The sequence below is a fragment of the Danio rerio genome, chromosome 6 (assembly GCF_052040795.2).
Source record: "Danio rerio strain M-AB ecotype USA chromosome 6, GRCz13ab, whole genome shotgun sequence".
In the NCBI taxonomy this organism is placed as follows: domain Eukaryota; kingdom Metazoa; phylum Chordata; class Actinopteri; order Cypriniformes; family Danionidae; genus Danio; species Danio rerio.
Genome location: NC_141026.1, coordinates 35,122,018 through 35,144,395, shown reverse-complemented (window position 1 = coordinate 35,144,395; position 22,378 = coordinate 35,122,018). Strand labels below are relative to the sequence as shown.

Below are 22,378 nucleotides of genomic sequence, written 5' to 3'. Positions count from 1 at the left end.
AATAACAAAACATAATACACTAAAGTTGAACAAAGGTAACATTTAATTAACATAAATTACATTCAAAAAGAGTGAATTCCACTTGCTTTAATTATAGTCTAGCAGTCTATAATTCATTATAAATATACAGTATTTCTTTTCTTTTTTTGGATCCTTTTCTTAATCTGGAGCCAAACTACAGTTTAAGCTGTACAGTATATGCTTTAATTATATTGCTGGATAGATAGACACTAAAATGGTTTACATGAAGGGCAAGTTCAGCCTAAGTTCACCCTCTGGCTAGATGTAGTTGCTTTTTTCTTCAGAAGAAGATCACAGATTATTAGCTAAACTAGTTTTTTAGTTTTCTTAAAATGTGAAGTTCTCAAGTAAAAAAAAAAAGACAAAACAAAATCAGTACATTACCTGTTGATACAATAAAGGCTTAGAAGCTGAAATGATTGGTCTGTTCAGTTTATTTATTGATTATCTTTAATCAGCAGCCTCTGTAAACAGCTCTGAGCCCTTTAATGACAGTGCAAAATAACACTTGACCTGATGATGTTTGTTTACAATGTACAGGACATGTATATTGTTTGACAAAATTATACTTGTGCTTATTATTAATGTTATGAACCTATATGAAAAATAAGATTATGCTTGCATTCTTAATGGGGCAGAAAACAGTGGGATCATTATCTGCTTCATTTCATAAGACCTTAATCTATCCTCGGGAGCCACACATATTACTTTTTTCTTGCCATTTTGACTGTCAAATTGCAGTTATATCATCAGCATTTTCTGAATCATTTAAGACTAGAGTTACAGCTAAAAATCCTCTTTATCGTTGTATTAGAAAATAGTATTTCAGTATTTTTCTAGTATTAGTATTTATTTTCTACATCTTGCCAGAGAGAAAATTACCAGCACATTTTTTTATTACTGTGTGGGTTAAAATAAAATTTATGTTATTAATCATTACCATTTTTTTTACCTTCATTCATCTTTAGAACAGAAATGATGATATTTTGGAAGAAGAGAGTTCTTTCATTACAGACGAAAATGGTCCTGAAACATCTAGAAAAGTAACCTAATTTTTTTTTAGAACATTCCATGACATTTCAGTGGTTCAACTTTATTTGTACAAAGCTTCAAGAACATGATTATGCTGAACTTTTGTGTGAATTAACTCTTTAGAATCAGAACCAGAAAGAACCATATTATGGATTTATTACATTACCAAAAAAAATATTTATTACAAAATAAAATTCATACACAATTTAACTTTAATTCTATGAAGCTTAAAGAACAAGATTGTGCTGAACATTTGAGTGAATTAACTCTTTAGAATCACAAAGAACCATATTATGGAGCCAGATTAGTCTTACAAATAATATACATGTATTTACAAAATAAAATTCACACACTATTCAACTTTAATCTATGAAGCTTCAAGAACATGATTGTGCTGAACTTTTGTGTGAATTAACTCTTTGGAATCAGAAAGAACCATATTATGTGGTCAGATCAGTCTCAAAAATAATATATTTAAGAAATAAAATTCATACACAATTCAACTTTAATTGTCTGAAGCTTCAAGAACATGATTGTGCTGAATTTTTGAGTGAATGAACTCTTTAGAATCAGAAAGAACCTTACTATGGAGTTAGATCAGTTTCAAAAATGAATATATTTAAAAAATAATATCCATACACAATTTAACTTTAATTGTATGAAGCTTTAAGAACATGATTGTGCTGAACGTTTGTGAAAAACTCTCCAGAATCAGAAAGAACCATATTATAGTCAGATCAGTCTCAAAAATAATATATTTACAAAATAAAATTCATACACCATTCACATTTATAAAATTTAAATCGTAAATGCAATTTACGCAATTTAATACACAAATCTAATTGGTAAATTAAAAAGAATTCATAAATACAAAAATTCAAATCGTAAACTCAAAACACAATTCATAAATACACAAAAAACTGTTTTTAAATAAGTACGCAAATCCAATTAATAAATTCAAAACACAATTTGTAAATTCAAAATAAAATTTATAAATGCGCACATCCAATTAATCGGGGAAAATATTTATAATCTTGTAAATTCCCAAATCATGTTTTGAATTTACGAATTAAATTTGTGTATTCATGAATTGTGTTTTGAATTATGAATTGGATTTTAAGTATGTGATTTGTGTTTGCATGTATGAGTTTGATTTTTCCATATGTTAGTTTTGAGACTGATCTGGCTTCATTCTTTATTGCCAAGTGTCACACAGAATTTGTCTCAGTAATAGGACCTTCCAGAACAGACAGTACAAAAAGTACAAACATAGTGCAGACATAAATACAAAAATAAGAACATTAATAAAAAACAATAGCATTTTAAAAAGATAGAAAAAATAAGTGCAAAGTGCATAGGTGGTCATTTAAAGGTGATCCAGGTGGAAAATGGCCTGGGTAAAAAAATCTTTAAGGCTGTGTTTAACTGTCCCACTAAGAGTGATAACTACTGTAAAAGGATAGCTATATTAGTTTCCCCACCAACATATAATAGCATTCAGTTGATCAAAAATGCACACTGCTGTTCTGTCATCTGTCACATTAAATTCTAGCTGCTTTTTAAGCTGGTTGGATCCTGATTAGCTGTCATTGGCTTTTTCCTTTATCAGGTGAAGAGAAGTCATCCACAACAAGTTTATACATGAAAGTTTTCTGTTTTTTTATTATTGTTATTATTAATATATATTATTGTTGTGATTATTATTACAACTTTTAAGTAGCTTTTAAAATTTAATATACATTTAATTTTGCACAATAGGCTTGCAGTACTCTTGTATATATGGTATGAGAAACAATGAATATTTTACATGTGGTATGGTGGACCAGGCACAGATGTTGTTTACTGTACAAGATGACAAACATCTCAGAGTTGATAATCAAATTAATTAAAATTTCAGATAGGCAGGTCAGCCAAGGTTTCGAATGGATCCTTCACTTGGAATATTGCACAAAAATATGAGGATATAAAAATATGACATTATTTGTTGCCCTCAAGTCATCCTCAGTGTATCTGACTTTTTCTTTGTCAGAATAAACACAGTCAGAGTACTGTAGTCTGTACTTTTACATTTTATCCTTGCTCTACTATACTGCATAATGGTGTTGGAGAGTGTCTTTTATTTTGATTCTTTAAATGGATTTATGCATTGTAAAACCAACCCATAAGACACCAGGGGGTAATTGCATGTCTTTTGAATTGGAACAATGTGTTTTTGTAACAAAAATATTTCTGTTTTAACCAATAAACTCCAATTACTAAGTTTCGACAGTAAAAGAATGCTTGACTACAACTTATCACACATGACATATCACATGACATAGAGACATTTATACAACAGTTCTGTCTGGTTCTCAAATCTGATTAACTGATAGCTGTGCTTTATTCTGCTACAACAGCGCTCATACAGCCTCCTCACCCTTCTGTATTACTGTGGCCACATAGGGTGACAGCAAATCATTACAGTTTGACAAAATTGCAGCTGTTAGACAACATAATGTACATTTAAAGCTTTTTTGGGGCAAAAATGAGTTGTTTAGATTGCAACTATGCAGCGCCATCCACAAGATGGTGACAGAGACTGCATAATAATCCATTAGAGGAGGAAAATTCCTACGTATTTTTTAACTACAGCTGATCAAACTATTGTAAAAACTGGTAAGTGACTTTGTAAGTCGATCTCTCTCTTTTGTATGTTGAAGTGCAGTATTTATAGTAATTGTAGTGTGTTGAGTGTGAGATGGGACTCACATAATAGGAATGTATGTATTTTTTGTTGGGCACTCTTTGTATAACTCTGAGTTACTCTTTGGTTGACCATCCGTTTGTTTCCGATGAGTCTCCTATTTTCATTATTGCAGACTAGTCCAGTAGAAAGAAAGAAAGAAAGAAAGAAAGAAAGAAAGAAAGAAAGAAAGAAAGAAAGAAAGAAAGAAAGAAAGAAAGAAAGAAAGAAAGAAGAAATGCCCGCATGTGTTTAGCATTTTTCCTTATCTCAAACACAACAGCAATCTGGTAGTGATTGCACTGCTTTTTTCGGGGTTAATTATCATGATATCCAGATTGCAGCAGAGAAATATTGGGAGATATCTCTGAAGACTGATGCCATTTCATGCTGTTTATTTTTATTATCTTAAAATGTCAGCAAAATCACCTGTTTTGTTATCACTTTAGATATTATGCTAGAGAATCATTCAAATACTAGCTCAAAAGTGACGTTGAGGAAGTAGGAACAGCTTCTGCTGTCCTGGCATCAGCTGCAGATGTGAATGATAGCGAAAGAAATAAGTTTCTCATACAAAAGGATTCTTCGGCTGTACATCCTCACAGGTGGGACACTAAGACATGAGGCTGCATGCCTCCAACCAGAGTTAATATACACAGTGGTGTAGCGGATGGACCAGGGGGCCCTGCGTCAACCGACCCCCAATGATTTTAATGAAACAATAATTTCAGCAAAAACAGTTACATACGGTTATTAATCTGCGGACACTGTATGCTTAGAATGAAATGTAAAAGTTCAGTGCAGTTCACTGTCAAAATTCAGTTATTTTGCTTGTTGATGATTACCCAGACCTTGTTCAGTTCCGTCTACTTTCCTGGTCTTTGGCTAGGCAGAACCTCGGTTTTTAGCACTACAAAGTTTTGAATCTTGTAATCATGGAACATTATTTCTTGCACATGACAACACTAAACAAAATTGTTAGCATCCAAAGACTTGTAGGCCTTTAACTTTCCTCTTGTAAAATCACTTTGAGTTTCAATGAAGTTGTATATTTCGGACCACTGCATGCTTGGCCATTTCGTCTTACCCAATATGCAGTGGGAGGGTGCTATCACAAATGGATCTGTCAGACGAACGGCACTCACTTTAACATTATTTTTGCCAAATTACTGTGCTTATCACTGGGTGACAAGCTGTTATAATATGATGAAAGCATAATATAAATAATACATATATAATGTGTAATTAATATTACTTATCTCTAATACCACCATAAATTGGTACCGCATCAAATGTCATTGCCTATCTGTAAATGCTAGCACTCACGTTTTTTTCTGCAACCTCATTGCATGTGCATTCTGTATGTTTACAAACTGGTAATTCGTCTATTCTTCCTTCTAAAAAAATATCTATTAAGCAGACAAGGACAAATATAATTTAAATGGGCTTTAAAAAAGTATAAAATGTTTTGTAAAAAAATAGAATATAATAATTCAGAATAATAAAATAACGTATGGATTCTGTTTAATGATTTATTAAATGTATTATCAAAAACAAAGAAATGAAATGAACGCATAATACCTTGTCAGAGATGCATAAAATTGCAGTGGCTCAGATATTTTAAGTCAAAGATATGAAAATGTTAGCGGTATGGTAATCATACACATTCAAACTGTGATATCGGTATACCGTGACAACCCTAGAAGCAATCCAATTGAATCCTTTGTTGACCGATTAATATACTAGCACTGAACTCCTTGACCTGTTCTCATCATTGTCAATTGAAACTTATTTTCAGAACAAGAAAATATATTGAATGTGCCACCTATAAAAAAAGGCCAGACCTCCTCAAATCTTTCACGTTGTTAACAGTTCAAACATGCTCTGAGTGCTATTAGCATAAAATCAGCACTTTTCTGTTAGAAAGTGTCAGCATTTATTGGGATGTGTGCAACAAACCGATGCATGTGCTCCTTTTATCAGTCTCTTGACTTTCATCTCCCTTCATCTGTAGAGTTATTCTTTATGCACATTAATGGAGGATGTGTTTGATGTCCGTTAGGTATCGCAGCTTATGATCAGCAAACTGAGTGACCTTTGCTGTGTTCAGAGAGAATGTTATACAGGTTTTCACTGCATTAAAAAAAACACTGCATGGAAATGTCATGGAACAATAAAGAATCAAATCATTCACTCATAATTATATAGAATGGGCAAACTATATCTGCTGCATGTTTGCTGTAAACGTTGAGACGTACACTTAAAAACTATTTTTGCTGCTTGGTTAAATGACTTGTTTAAATTATGTTCATATATTATGTTCAATCCACTTAAAATTGTTGAGAGTAACTTAATAGATTTGTGTTGGGACAACATGATTGGTGTAACGACCGAGGGGAAGTGACAGATACAACTGAGGTAAGATCCAATATGCAGGTTTATTCAGCATCAGGCAAGCAGTGGTCAAATCAGGTACAAACAGGTATGTGCAGGCAAATCCAAAATCTTAGTCGTATTAACGGGCAACAGGTCAAAAGGCTGGCGGCTAAACAGGAGAACAGGGAATACAAGGCTAAGATCTAACACGGAGAAAACAAGACAGGGAAACGCGTTGTAATGTCACAATAAAGCAAACAAGACTCGGCAAACTGGATGGGTGCAAGACTGGCTTATGAATGGTGTGTATTCATTTTCTGACAGGGTTCAGCTGGTGAGTGTAATCAAGCTAGATGAGTGAGCAGGCGTGAGTGTCTGGGAGAAGTGCATGTATGCATATGTAGTCCAGAAGAAGGCGGAAGTGAAATCCTATTGTTCATGTGAGAACCAGCGATCTCTTGAGAGCGATCGCTGGTTATGTGACAATTGGAGTGTGTGGAACCCTGCATTTTTATATAGAGGATACACTGTAAGAATTGCTGGGTTCCACACACTCAATTTGTGTTAAGAAAACATGAAGAAAAAAAGTTAACTCATTAGTTTTTACCAAATAAGTGGATTGTAAATTGGATTGGATGATGTTTTAAGTGGATTGAACAAAAAACAATTAAGTTGCCCGAAAGTAACCTCAAGAATTGTGGTTTCAGCTCATTTTAAATAGATAGTTTAAACAAACATCAAATGTTATTTTTTGCATGTAGTTAAATATTTACATCTAGTAATGCTGTTAAAATCACCCTTTACCTATGATATTAAGGAAGAGTGTGAGCTTATTGAAACAGAATGATAAATCTGTGGGCTTATTTACTATTACATTTCTGTCTCAAAGTGCTTTTGCTATTACATTTTATGAATCAAGGAACTACAATTTCAACTAAACAAATACTGATAGTGTTTGGCTAAAGGAAAAGGCAGCATGTTAAATTGCCTGAAGAAGTAAACTAGTAGTAAAAGCTATTTGTGTGCAAACTACTCCCTTTTAAAAACATTTTTGAAAAAAATATTTTCACCCCTATATGCATCATTCAATTTCTGATTCCTGTAAGTAATGACTAGGGATGTCCTGGTCAGATTTTTCATTTGAGAGTCAGTTAATTTTGAGTTTCTGCCGATACCGAAACTCTATCTGATACTTTTATAATACATTAAAAAGAATAAAGAGTGAAAAAACAGATCCAGGATGTTCCTTTTTTCATTTTACTCACCTTAATTCAACATTCAACAACTCTGTTAATAAATAGAGCACTTTTGTGAGGTAGCTTGGACAAGCAAGTAATAAATAACATCAGTTCTTGAATTTTGGATAAAAGTAGCAGTGTTTGCACAGCCAGTACTGTGCTTTTAGGAACTGCACTCCTACCTCAATAGAACAAACAGTTAAAACATTTTCTTTAATAATATATTCAGATATTTTTTGTATTGTTTGTAATAAACATTGAAGAAAAAAAATACCATTTTAACTTTTATACACTGTAAAGAAAAAACAAAACAAAACAAGGATGACACACAGTTGAAGTCAGAATTATTAGACCCCCTCTGAATTTGTTTTAATTTTTTTAATATTTCCCAAAATTATGTTTAACAGAGCAAGGAATTTTTCACAGGATGTCTGATAATGTTTTTTCTTCTGGGAAAAGTCTTATTTGTTTTATTTCGGCAAGAATAAAAGCAGTTTTCAATTTATTATGAACCATTTTAGGGTCAACATTTTTTAGCCCCTTCAAGCTTTATTTTTGATAGTCTACAGAACAAACCATCTTTATACAATAACTTGCCTAATTACCCTAACCTGCCTAATCAACCCAATTAACCCAGTTAAGCCTTTAAATGTCATATTTAACTGTATAAATAAAATATCTAGTAAAATATTATTTACTGTCATCATGGCAAAGATAAAATAAATCAGTTATTAGAAATGAGTTATTAAAACTGTTATGTTTAAAAATGTGTTGAATAAATCTCTCAATTGAAAATTGGGGAAAAAATAAACAGGGGGGCTAATAATTCAAGGGGTCTAATAATTCTGACTGTACAACTGTACTTACAATTTTAAGGCAACAAACATCAGGACAATTTTGATTTGACTCAACTTTCAACCAAGCTACTTTGCTTCACTCGATTTAGGTTGAGTAAACTCAAAAATATCCTGAAGTTTGTTGCCTTCAAATTTTAAGTTGAGTCAGCTAATTTTTACAGTGTAGTGTGATTTTTTTGAATAGATACATTGAGGTCAATACTAGGGATGTCCAGGTCCATTTAGGTGATCGGAAATGGGCCCGATCACATGGTTTCAGACTTGATCGGAATCGGACGTTACCTCCCGATCAGGACTCTAATATATACAGTTGAAGTCAGAATTATTAGCCCCCCTGAATTATTGCCACCCTGTTTAATTTTTTCCCCAATTTCTGTTTAATGGAGAGCAGATTTCTGAAAATAATATTTTTATTAACTCATTTCTAATAATTGATTTATTATATCTTTGCCATGATGACAGTAAATAATATTTAACTGGATATTTTTCAAGACACTTCTATACAGCTTAAAGTGACATTTAAAGGCTTAACTATAGGTCAATTAGGTTAACTAGGCAGGTTAGGGTAATTAAGCAAGTTATTGTATAATGATGGTTTGTTCTAGACTATCGAGAAAAAAATTAGTTAAAAGGGGTTAATAATTTTGTCCCAAAAGTGGTTCTTAAAAAATTAAAAACTGCTTTTGTTCTAGCCGAAATAAAACAAATGAAGCTTTCTCCAGAAGAAAAAATATTATCAGACATACTGTGAAAATGTCCTTGCTCTGTTTATCATCATTTAGGAAATATTGAAAAAAGAAAAAGAAATTCAACGGGGGGGCTAATAATTCTGACTTTAACTGTATGTATTATTTTTACCACATCTATATGCAGTGGCACAGAGTTAGAATTCTTTCTTGACTTTACACAGAAACAGAAATGCGTGTGGCTGCGGCATGACATCACTTTGTTGCAGCTTGAAGCGAAAAGCGTGAGTATGTCTGCAGTCTGGAGGTATTATAAAGTCGATGAGACTTTTTAGTGCCTTTCCAAACGTCCTTGAAAACAGAAACAGGCTCAAACCTGACAAGGTAGGATGTTAGTTTTCATTAAGAAAAACATACATTTCCTTCCGTGAAACTTATTTAGAGTTTATTGTTGACAAGAAAGAAAAAAACTAAATGTGAAAAAACATCCATGGCTTTCTTTGCATATTCTTTTCTAGCAAAATTCTGTTTTTATTATTTATGCTCAAAACATGACTGAACCATTTAGTATTATTGTATAGTATAATGTACAGAAATTATATTTATATTTGCATTATATCATTTAGGAACACATCTTACTGTGTGCAAGTGATTACGAGAAAGAAGAAGCAGAAGAAAAAACATCAAATGAACAAAATAGATCCTGGGCTAAATCCAAGTTAGTTAATTTATATTTGTAAATGAATAAACCATTCCAGGTTTTTAATTTGCAATTAATTCTGTAATTAAGCTTTTCATTTGTGTTTGGTCAGGATTAAAGCTGAACTCACTCACACTTTAGAGCAGAAGATTCCAGAAGACATAAAATACATTTTTCCATAAATAGAAATCATTATAAAAAGAGTTATTTGTGCATTATCATAAACAGGTTATAGATCTGTTTTATTGATATATGTCATTTGAAATTCAAGAGACTCAGAATACATTGTGGGTACATGTAAATCTCAGAGTATATGCATATTTAAAATGACCAAAACCTTGAGAATATAACATTATTATTATACAATTTATATTTGTATATTTTCTGACAACATATACGTTTGTTTTAAACAAAATAACAAGCATGTAGTCAATTTTATTTCTTTTTTAAGTTTTAACAGAAAAACCTAAAGTAGATCATTTAAGATCCAAAATGAACCGTTAAGACATTTATGGTAAGAACCACAAAATGTGTTTAACGCATGTATTTTAAAATAGATCATTCCCAGTATTTGTAATCACCAATCTGTTTCACGCAAGCCATAAACAAATTATGCGCAAATTATATGTTCGCTGCAATTCCATATTGTTTAACATGAGACAGGTGTTCATATCACACGTCATATATGTGTTTCTTTTTTCACCACATCTACCCATGACATTAAGCAGCACATACTCACTGTCGCAATGAAAGACCTTCATTTGACATACAAGTATAATGGAGTCACTGCCCTGTCAATTCCAAGGTGATCTCCTCAACGGTGGCATTGGAAGGGCCACTACCTCCTATTACAGTTCACTAATTTGATTCTAGTCCACAGACCCATACTGATGCGCACACACATTTCTGATGGAGAACTTAAAGAACAGTCAAAACCAGTGTGTAAAGCAAAGGGTTCAAAAGGCCTTATTATTGTATTAAGACATGTATTCAACACCAATCTAGCCAAATAATGTTTATAAGAAGCCATTTACAAGATAAAATCTAATTGAATTGTTTAATTATTAGATGCACGCATGAAAGGACATCAGTGACGTCTCATGCATGAAGTGGTGTCATGGTTACACAAGGTAATTATCCATGAATTATATGTTCCTGTGGAGTTTGCAGAGAAGTTTGTGTACACAAGATGGGTGCCTACAAAAGCAAAGTGAACTCTTCGATGATGAATGAAAAACCTCAAATGTCAAGCTTCGGTGGGAGAAAAAATACAAATAGCAGCTGAAGAAGCAATTACTGTCCCTTTGGTAAGTATGTGTAGGTGTGAATCAGTTATGAATCATTCTGCTGTCAACCTATTAGTCTTACAGTGCATATAAATGTCTTTAAAATGCTTTCTTGGCCTTAATAGTCCAATTAATATTTAACTAAGCAACATTTTTACAATCTATAATATATTACCCAACCTGTAGTGCATCTGTTTATTCAGTAACCTAGTGATGATAAATAACTGTGCTGATTGAAATGTATGGAATGCATTTACCTTTACTTTGCTCAGTTCTTTTTTGTACCATCTATCAAGATTATGTATTGTATGTATTCAGTAGAAGATGCAATGCACTAGAATAAACTGCAATAAAATCTGTGATCTGTGATAAAATGCAAAAGTGAACTGGAGGAAGAATTAAAGGTAGCTGAGAATGTGCTACGCTTGCATCTTTTTGCTCTGCCAATTGAAATTTTCTTACGGTGTGTTCACACTTTGCAGGTTTGATTTGATTTATTCAACCTAAGGCCATCCAAGATATTTAAATGAATCTGTGGTCTTGGTGATTTGCAAGTCATTGGTGACTATAGAGAATCCAAACAGTTTTATGAAGCAAAACAGTAGGTCTGTGCAAGAAGCTGAACAGTATTTACAGCTTTATTACTTGTAATCCATAACCTCATGCAAATTGGGAAGCCTGACTTTTTTATTCACCATGCTTCTTTCAGATTGTTTGTTTCTAATGTTAAAGAAAATATGATAAAACATCATAACAACAAATGTTTTTTTTATGCTACTTTAAATTAATAACTATTTTATTAACAGTTATTTATTAAGTAGAATTAAAAAACATTTGTGGTCATGAAACTTGTCACAGAAACTTGCGTTCTGTGAATGAACGTCGCCTCGTGGTTATTTCCCAAAGAGGGAAGAAAACACTTTCCCGAACGCTCATGCTCAATCTGCCCAGTTGGTGGAATGAACTCCCTAACCTCATCAGAACGGCAGAGTCACTCACTGTCTTTAAAAAGAGACTGAAAACTCAACTATTTAGTCTCCATTTTCCTTACTAATATGCAATTCCCTCTCTGACTCCTCCACCAACTACAAAAAAAGATAAATAAATAAAAATTACTAATGTTTTGCTTCTTACACTGTCTTTACAAACCTGAAACTTGCCTACAGCACTTATTCATTGTTGCTCTTATAGTTGTGTAAATTGCTTCCTTGTCCTAATTTGTAAGTTGCTTTGAATAAAAGTGTCTGCTAAATGACTAAATGTAAATGATAACTAGACTGCACAGTGGCGCATTGGGTAGCGATGTCACCTCACAGGTTTCCTCTGGGTGCTCCGGTTTCTCCCACAAGTCCAAAGACATGTGCTATAGGTGAATTGGTAAGCTACATTGTCTGTAGTGTATGTGTGTATGTGGGGGTTGATCACTGGGCTCACGATCCACCTCAAAAATTACGAAACACCATCATTATGCAGCTAAATATCAACTTTGATATAAATGGCCCTTGAAGTAAGTAAGTTAATATATAACTCTTTGTATTAGGTTATACAAAGTTTAACTTAAAATCAGTTTGATCAGTTTGACTGATGACCAGAAAGCTCAGATGATCAGAAATGTTTAATTTATTAAACAAAAAATAAGCAGCAATAATTATTACAGTGTGTTTAAATCACATCTTATGTGATGTGAAATATATTTATTTTAAAGGGGTGGTCCCCTCTGATATCATATTTAAAATTTATTTGATGTGTAATGTAGATGTGTGAACGTAAACAACATCTCTTTGCAAAGTTCAATGCAAAGGAAGACATTGACTTTTACAGATTTAGCTTAGCAAAGCCTACAGCGAACAAAGTTTGGGGACTACAAAAAAATACATCCGAGTTTATGAAGTCATAAAATCCTTCAGGTTATAAGCAATCACCCTGCGTACTGAAGGTGCGTGGCCAGAAATGCTGTAATGTTATAACAGAGAAAAATAAAATGAGGACCAAACGCTGCTGTTTTCACAGAGCTTGTTCTGTTTCTGTTTGTGGGCTTCCAAAGGACACGACACAAAGAGGGAAGTGCTTACAATTTAATTAGAATTATGTTTCAGAGATTAGTTAAAAAAACTAGAGACATCCAAATCATTTCCGGAGGAGACAGAGATGGTTTACAGAAGGTTGCAAGAGATGTGTGGGAGGGGTGGGGTGGTGGTGCGTGACGTGACGTATCTGGAGAGCAGGGGGTTGCACAATGTATCTGAATGGCAGGAGGTGCACGACGTATCTGAGCACCATGGGGGCAGTATATTTGAAGAGCGGGGAGGGATATTGTAGAGAGGGGTGCACAAAGTATTTCAGTACACGGCAGGAGACCAATTTCTGGGAGATTATCATTTGTTTTCAGGCATCCGGGGGTCTCCCGCATTTGCATAGAGACTTCCGGTAAACTTTGGTGTTTAGCTCTAGAATTTGACAAAGGACAGCTTCCAGAATATTTCCCAGTCCAGTGCTGGATTTGCCTAAAACTCCTCAAAGAAGAAGCAGCTCCAACCATAATAGCAGAAGTTTTGGCTTATGAGTCACAACCTGAAAGTATTTTTCTTTGTTCAAATTGATCTATTACATGCATCATTTCTAGCATTAATAGTATGTTGTAGCAGAGACATAAACAAGGATGTAAACAACGGGAAATGCTGCTGGGCACCGTTGACAGTTTAGCTACAAATTCATATTTATCCATCAAACCCCTGCAAACACCCACAATCTTTACCAGCACTGCTTTGAGCTGAGTAGCAGTGTGTAATTAAAGTAAGATTAAAAAAATAATGTGATTTCTTTACAAATGAAGCATGAGCATATATTGCTTTGCACCCCATAAACACAACCAAGCCTAAAAAATACACTCTGGACCACCACTTTAAAGATTCAAATAATAAAATAAAACACCTATTTTGTAGATGTCTAAAATTTGACTGAACAGTCATCGACAACACCATCCTATGAATAATTTCTATGTTGTTATCACCCCAATTTGAAATAAAAAATGATAAAAACAATACATACAGTGGAATACTTGCGACCTATTGAAAAAAATAACCTGCTATGTATTCTGTAGTGTGGCAGTGATTAAAAAGATCTTTTATAAGATCAACACCTGCATGTGCAGATTGTAAACAACTTATGCTTGTCACATAAGGTTATTTTTTAAAACTAAATTGACAGATTGTGTGTGTGTGTGTGTGTGAGAGAGAGAATGTCAGGAGTGCATGTGCAGTATGTGTCTGTATGAAAGGAATCAAGTCATTGAACCGTGAAAGGAGGTAGTGGCCCTTCTAATGTCACCCTCTTTGAGGTTAACACATAAGTGACCATTTTTTGTCCCATTTGAAACCTTCCGTTTCTTTCTGGAGTAGAGGAAAGTATTGTTGCAGGTCATGTGTGTGATCTTCTTTCTGATAGTTTATATGAACAGCGGTTTCAATCCCATCATAAAAGCGAAACTGCGCTTGTTGAGATCTCTATTAACTTATTGTCATATGTTTGTTCTTCTTAAACTGATACAGTATTTAATAATATTCTAGACAGATTATAGGACTTATTGGAGCTCCCTTGAAGTTACTTGAGAGGTTTTAATCAATTACATTTCATGTTACTACCATTACGTCACCTTGGAATTATAAGGTTTGAATTATAAGGAATTATAAGGTTTCAGAATCTGCGTTCTGAATGATTTTGTGTTCCATAGCAAACAGTATGTGTGTATAATTAGTTTTTTTTTTTTTAAAGGTTTTAAAATGTAAACAACTTATATAAAAAAAACATCTCATAATTTAAATATGTTGTCATTTAATAAGAATATGTCAATAACTCAGTTTTGACAAAAATGTCAGATAGAACCTTATAATTTTAAGATGATGATTACCACTTGAGACCACTTTCATTCATTATGCATATTCTAGACATTAAATAGTATTTATACATAGTATTATACACGGTATTTTTTGACATTTGGGATTGAATTTCATTATTTTGACAGCCAATTACTCTCAATCTGTCCTCATACCCGGGAGGGCTCTGGATACAGAACAGATGCAATCTGAGCTGCATGCAATGCTATTAATGTGCACACCTAACCAGCGGCGGACTAAGTTATTTGTGGGTTCTAAGCAACTCCAGGTATGGGGCCCTAGCATTGAAACTTAAAACCCTCTCTTTCTCTATAGATATTTGTTATCTGTCTAGATTTATTCATTCATTCATTTTCTTTTCAGTTTAGTCCACTTATCAATCTGGGGTTCCCACAGAGGAATGAACCGCCAACTTATCCAGCATATGTTTTACGCAACCAGCTGCAACCCATCTCTGGGATACATCCATTCACACTCACACACTACGGACAATTTAGCCTACACAATTCACCTGCACCCCATGTCTTTGGACTGTGGGCGAAACCGGAGCACAACTGACCCTGCTGAGTCTCAAACCAGCGACCTTCATGCTGTGAGGCAACAGCATTACCTACTGCGCCACCGCAATGCCTCTGTCTAGATTCAGTCTTTTATTATTATTTTAAGTGAAAATTAATGTAAAATTAAATACAATATATTCACAACTAAAAAGCAAGCTCACAAACTTTGTACAGTTAATCAGGCATACTTGTGATTTTTGATTAGATTTTAATATTTGCATGTGCATTACGAAAGGAACATTCCACTAATCATGGGGCATTATGTTAGTCTGTTTTTATTATTCCCAAGGCTTTCATGAATCTGGACCAAGCGGCGTCTTGAGCAGTTGCTGTGGTGGTCATGGAGGAGTGGAGAGCGTAAGACTGATTCCTGTGAGACCCTAGCGACAGACGAGTCTTCACATTGATCCTGAAGGGCAAGCCTGTACACCAGCCGATGACCTCTCCCACCTGCAGCTTCTCCATGATGGGCGTCCAGCAATCCCCAGCCTCCGGTGCCTAGACTGCAGTGCCCAACTGAGCCTGGTTTCTCTCAAGGTCTTTTTCCTTCACTTTCATCAATTGGTGAAGTTTATTCCTTGCAGCTGTCGCCACTGGCTTGCATGATGGTTGGGGACTTTTAGAGCTACGCATCAATGGATTTGCACTTTACGCCCCATTCACATGGGGCTTCAGCGTCAACAATTGACAGAGGGTGTGTCTGAAGTTGGGGCTGACGCGATCGTCATAGCAGCGTCAGCCAATAAAATTAGTCAGCAGTAGGCCACTGTCTGAGCTGGTGTATTTGCATACAGCAATCTGATTGGCCGACGCTTCCGTCGTCGCTTGAAAAGTTGAGCAAGTGCTAACTTCTGCAGCGAGCAACACCTCTGAAGTGGTGCCGACGGATCCACAATGCAATTTTGTCAATGCCTTACATCACCCATTGAAAGTGAATGGGAAGCGTTGAAGCTGACGCCCCGTGTGAATGAGGCGTTAGAGTTTGGACTTTCAGCAGTGGAAATTAAACCACACTAAACTGAACTGATACAGTTTCAATTTACTAATCTTCTACTGTATGTTAAGCTCCTTTGACACAATCTACATTGTAAAATCGCTATAGAAATAAAGATAAATCTAATTGAATTTATTGGGGCCCCCTGGTTTAGAAAAGAAGTAATAACAGATTTTAGTAATAGTAACAGTAATAGACAGATTTTACAACATTTGATAGAAAAACACACCTACCACTAGCTCCATTGAGTGCATTTTGTCTGCCATTAGTCTGAGATATGCAGTCTCAGCTTATATATGCAAGGCCGAATCCAGATTCTATTGTCCAATCCTATTTCTATTTTTCCTACTGATTGCTTATTGAGACTTAATTTACAAAAATTCCCTCAAACTTCACAGTCACACAGTCATAAACCAGAAAATTCTTGTATAGACCATTTCAATGTGGTCATGTCATTGGCCCATGAACATTTCCTGCTTGTTAACAAACTATTCATAACTGCAACAAAGGCAATTCAAACAAAACTTAATGTCAAAACAGCTGTCATAACATTATTTATCAATATGTGGCTCGTTTGGGATTCTCGGAAGCTATAGAAATAAAAAATGTACAACAGGAAATACGTTGGGACCATTCTTTTTGTTTACATTCCTCAAAATGGTCTATAGCAGGGATCACCAAACTTGTTCCTGGAGGTCCGGTGTCCTGCAGATTTTAGTTCCAAGTTCCAACCCTAATCAAACACACCTGAACAAGCTAATCAAGGTCTGACTAGGTATACTTGAAACACCCAGGTAGGTGTGTTGAGGCAAGTTGGAGCTAAACCCAACAGGGCACCGGACATCCACGAACGAGATTGGTGGTCTATAGGTTGAAAAATCAGTCTAGATAAATCTAATTGCTAAAATGGCAACTGGCTCTCATCTTTGGCAATATGCTTTTGAAGCTTACAGTATTTGTATCACTCTGCATATTTTAACCTGCATTATATTTATGTACAGTAGTAGCCTATTAATACTATTTGTCCAGCTATCTCAATGAAGAGCACTGCTATTCTTGCTCATGACTGTTGACATCTTGCAGGGATTATTGCAACACTCTATGCTCTCCATTGTAAGCTTCTCCACCACAAACCCCAATTAGAATAAAATCCAGCGCCACTAATTAAACCCAGAGATACTGCTGGAAAGTCTAATGACTGTGAATGTATCTTTTATGTTAGTGCTGATTATAATAGATTAAAGCGATTAACCATTTCACAAAAATCGTCTCACAAACATATTAACTTCTTCCTTTTTATTCGTCTCTTCTTCTTCTATTTCTGCCTTCCAAGAACAGATTTCAGATATTTCCTCCTCTGCGTTTGATCAAGACAAAAACAAAAAAACAAACAAACTGAATATAATGACTCGACCAAGAATGAGAATTGAAACAAGTGAACACGCACATCACACCTGCTCATCCTCCCTCCTACACACACAATTACTCCAAAGCTGTTGACATAGCACAAAAGCAAGATCCTGTTTCTGTGTGTAGCTTTCTCAATTACAGCAACACAGTAGGCGTGCCATCTGAAGCAACCCTTTTTGTATTTGCACATAGCAGGTGTGAAGTGTAGAAAGTTCATTACTGGTTGCATTCTCCATAAAGCGTTGTTAGTGCTATTTGTAAAATAATCTAAATTACTAATTTCGTATAAGGCTCTGTGTAATAAGGAAGCAGCTTATAATAAGTGGGAGCTGTAGTGTTCAACGTGTTAGGGGATTACTGTAATGAGGTTTTCTTCCTCTTTTTTTTTTTTTTACTGAATTGCAGTATTCATATAGGGAGACATTAGAATTGGCACTCTTATGCTCATTATAACCAGTTTTGACTAGAATGACCTGCATTCAGGGCCATCTAGGATTAATTGAGTTTATTCATGTTGTAGCTCTGCTTTTTATGGTATGCATTTTTGAAGTTGGCATCAAATGGAAATTGTGATAGTCCTTTCTTCCTGTTGAGGCTTATAACCAAGTTTTGAACATTGTCCATTGGGGATTGATTGGATTGTTTGATCGGTCAGTTTGCTGATGCTGTGACAGGTGGTGTCTTTATTCATTATTTATCTATTCTCCCTTTGATTGTTTGGCTAAGATTAAAACTTGGATTACATTTTGCAATTAGCAAGTTAGTAAAAATAGCCATTTAAGTTTTCAGCATGGAATTTGGACAATCTCATCACTTTTTATAAATTCTCTCCGTTTATGGGATAGTGAAGGCTCCACTGGATGTGCACTTTGGAATCTCTGCAGAAATATTAGGTCATCGTGGTACTTGTCACTGTTTTCAAATACTATTTGTTTGTACTACTCAGCCCACATACTGTTTTTCCAATGATAGTTGAGTAGAATCACGATTTAGGAATATAACGATGTAGTAATGAATGTTTCCTAAAACCGTAGTTGCTTTGTTGCAGATCCATCATTTGAACCACGTTAGTTATAACGTATAATGTCCTAATAGATGCTCTTAAATTGGAGGGTAACTACATCTTTAGAGATAAAACCCTAACTTTTTTAGTACAAATGATATTGTTTTACATGCATGCAAATACATTTTTTGTAAAAAAAAAATTATTTTGTAAAATTTTGTACAAAATTAATAATATTAATATCCAATATTAATTTTGATAAAAACATGCACTCGTTTTCCATATTAATTAAAATATATGTAAACAGCACATATAGGGGCCTATGTTTATTTAACAAATATTATTGAGAATATTCCATATTCAATTCTAAAGCATACAAAACACTTATCTAATACTCTAATCTCATATATAAATATAATAAAGCGTGGTTGTAATGATTTTATATGTCACATTGTTTTAAAAACCTTTATCAAAACCTATATTAAAACATGTATATGTTTATATAGGTTATTTCCGTGTGGGCTCTCATTTATTTGCCAAAGTTAAATTCCATAACATGGCAATTACATGTTATACCAATTTCAAGTGTTTGCACAAACATATGTTTTTGCATTTTTCGTTCTTAGTTAGAAAATATGAGGTGAAGTAGGCATCATGTATGACATTTGCCAAATTGAGATATGGGCTAAATAGGAGATAGATCTTGTATGTACATGTTCAGTAGGGCTTATATGTGGAAATGAAGAAGCAATACAAGAGACCTATACGGTCTGTCTATACACATACTGTATATGCATCTCAATTTTGTCTATATGTGGCATATATGCAGCAAATATATTATCATATATGTGCATATACTGCATATAGGTTTCATATATGTGCATATATTCTTATATAGGTTCTTTCCCTGTGGGAAATTAAAAGCATTTAAGTATGCAATTCATTTTTGTTTTGAAAACCTTTGGAGACGTAACGTGAAAATCTGCTTTTAAATAGTAGGTCGTCTATAGTTTTCATCATGAGCCATGGCTGTGTTCAAAATGGCCTAGATGTTTTCAAACTGCACTACGAAGAGAGTGCAATTGTCAATATGAAGATCGCTCAAACTGAACTGTAAAAATACTTTGAAAGTGTTGCAGGCCCCGCCTCCGGAGACCCAGCAGACAGATTACTGTTTAACTGTAAAACAGGATAATAAAGTGAAAACCACGGAGTCAGGTCTGCTCCCTTGCAGCTCCTCTGGCGATCTGAGGGAGCGCGCAGTTCACCATGGTAGATTCCCCGGATTGAGTGTCAAAATAAAAGTCCTGTCCTTATAAAACGCAAATGTCCAATATTTTGCAAACCTATACTGTACGAACATATCTTACAACTATTAAAGCCTAATAAATAAATGTAAACAACACAATTGTATATACAGTTTGTGTGTATCACACTCTCCCTGACAAAATAAGAAAAGCTCCAGTGATCAAATCCTAATTACTCATGGCTCAACATTTTACCATTGTGACCCCATAAGGTGTATGTATTGTAGGTAAGTATAAGTAAGGGTAAGGAATTGGTGTAGTGTAATTGTGCAGACCCCAATTGGGTAGGTGTGGAGTAGTGTAAGCAGTGACTGAGTTCAGTGTGGGGGTGTAGGGGTAAATTAGAGGCTGCCCCAACGTCTCATATGTATATATCTGCTTTGGCCTCTGCTCTCTCGATGATTTCCTCACACTAGTCTCTTCTTCTGGCCTTATCCATTCAGCTCTGTTTGCACTCTCTGCCTCACTGTCTTTATTTGCTCCCTCTTTTTCCTCAGTATCGACTGGATGTGCTGCCTCAAGGTAAGTAGTTGGACTGTCGCATGCCCTTTGCATTTCACTGTTCTGAATCTGTCCGGAATTTTCTCTCCTTGGCATAACATACATATTTTTCCTTATAGGAGCTTGTTCGGGGAGTTGGGGACTTTCTGATGCCAACTGATGGACTGGAACCCTTAACCAATATCCTCCTGCATTTTCCTCCTCATCAGAATCAACCAAGTCACTATCTCTGTCATCTATATCATTGATGATTGTATGTCTCATTGTCTTTTTCTTCCTATCAGGTCTTAAGGATCCAGGTGTTGTTGCTGGAGGTTCAACAGGTAAGTCGTTCACCAGTAGCAACAGGTTTCGATGTAATGTCCTGGTCTTTTTTCCATCACTGTTCTCAGGGCAGATGACATACACAGGGTTGTTTGATACTTGCTTTTTCATGACATACACAGACTTTTCCCAATAGGATCGTAACTTTCCTGGGCGTCCTCGCTCCCCGAGATTTCGGACCAGTACCCGGTTTCCTTCCTTCAGTACAACTCGTCTCACCTTCCGATCATACTGACTTTTCACCCGTCTGCTTGACTGACGACTGTGGGTCTCTGTGATCTTATACGCCTCACTCATCCTGTGTGCCCACTGCTTGGCATAACCCTTAGGTGTAGGTTCATCTTCTGGTTCTACCAAACTGAAGATCAGATCTACTGGGAGATGAGGATGCCGCCCATACAGCAGGTAAAAGGGAGAGTACCCTGTTGATTCATGTCGGGTACAATTATATGCGTGTACAATCTGGGGTAAGTAGTTTTTCCATCTCTCCTTTTCCCTGTCTGTCAATGTCCTCAGCATCTGCAAGAGCGTCCGGTTGAATCTTTCTACCGGGTTTCCTTGAGGGTGGTATGGTGATGTGCAGGAGTGCCCAATGCCAGCCAGTTGTCTGAGGGTTCTGAACAGCTCGTTCTCAAATTCACGGCCTTGATCGTGGTGCAGCTTAGCCATTTACCCAAAGTGAGGGATATAGTCCTGAAACAATCGCTCTGCTGCAGTCCGCCCTAACTTGTTCTTAGTTGGGTAGGCCTGAGCAAACCTAGTGAAATGATCCATTACCAACAGAATATACTCATACCCCCTACGGCTTGGCTCTAGGTGGAGGTAATCGATACAGACCAGCTCCATAGGTGAGTGTGTTGTAATACAACCCATTGGGGCTCTGACATGACGATGGGTTTCTTCTGTTTTATACAGAGACACAATTACTCCTAAGAGAGATGAATGTGTTTGTTTTTATCATTCCAGGTTTAAATATTGGAAAGTTCTAAATGAATAGGGCGTGGGGGGATAACTGGGAATAAAACACAACCAGGTACTATGCTTCTAACTACAGCTCTAGAGGTGTAGTTGGAAATGTACAAGTTTGCCATGCAGTTTGCAAATGTTTGTTGGAACAATGGATTTGGGTAATGACAAATTAAAAACTATGTTTGCAACGACGAAACTTGCGGCCGTAGTTGGTTAACGATGGTTTTCAGAAATGCACCCATGAAAAGAGTTATTGTCGATGTGCACTGGTGAAGCATTGGGCTGGCAAGGAATGCCAACAGTTTAGTTTTTTGTAGAGATTAAGTTGAAGGTAGTGGTCCTTCATTCAGCAGAAATATATGTCATACATGTTGATATCTACAGTAGGCAGCAATAGTTAAAACATTTGGTTGAAATGAGAGGTAAAGTTGAGTGTCGTCAGCAAAGGTAGGAAAAGCCATGTTTCTGATTGACAGACAAAAGTGATGTCATGTAGATT

General features: G+C 35.3%; 1 long non-coding RNA gene across 1 annotated transcript; it reads left to right on the top strand.

The window, feature by feature from the left end:
* Positions 1-10,160: 10,160 nt before the first annotated feature.
* On the top strand, positions 10,161-16,496 carry LOC147843553 (uncharacterized). The gene is made up of 2 exons (XR_015493858.1): positions 10,161-11,769; positions 12,160-16,496. It is a non-coding gene; the product is annotated as an uncharacterized LOC147843553 (long non-coding RNA).
* Positions 16,497-22,378: the final 5,882 nt, after the last annotated feature.